Here is a 298-nt window from a genome sequence, read left to right as displayed (position 1 = left end):
TTGGCCAGGCTTGTCTTGAACTCCTGACCTCGTGATCCACCCGCCTCAGCCTCGCAAAGTGCTGGGATTACAGGTGTGAGCCACCGCGCCTGGCAGGTTTGTTTTCTATATGTACCCAGTAGTGGGTTTGCTGTGTTAAATAGTAGTTGTTTTAAAATTATTTGAGAAATCTCCAAGCTCCTTTCCATAGTGGCTGAACTAATTTACATTCTCACCAAAAGTATATAAATGATCCTTTTTCTTCATAGTCTCGCCAGCATTTATTGTTGCTGGCTTATTTTTCTTTCTTTCTTTCTTT

This window comes from Mandrillus leucophaeus, unplaced genomic scaffold, assembly GCF_000951045.1.
Source record: "Mandrillus leucophaeus isolate KB7577 unplaced genomic scaffold, Mleu.le_1.0 Scaffold2196, whole genome shotgun sequence".
NCBI lineage: Eukaryota > Metazoa > Chordata > Mammalia > Primates > Cercopithecidae > Mandrillus > Mandrillus leucophaeus.
This window is presented reverse-complemented; position numbering follows the sequence as displayed.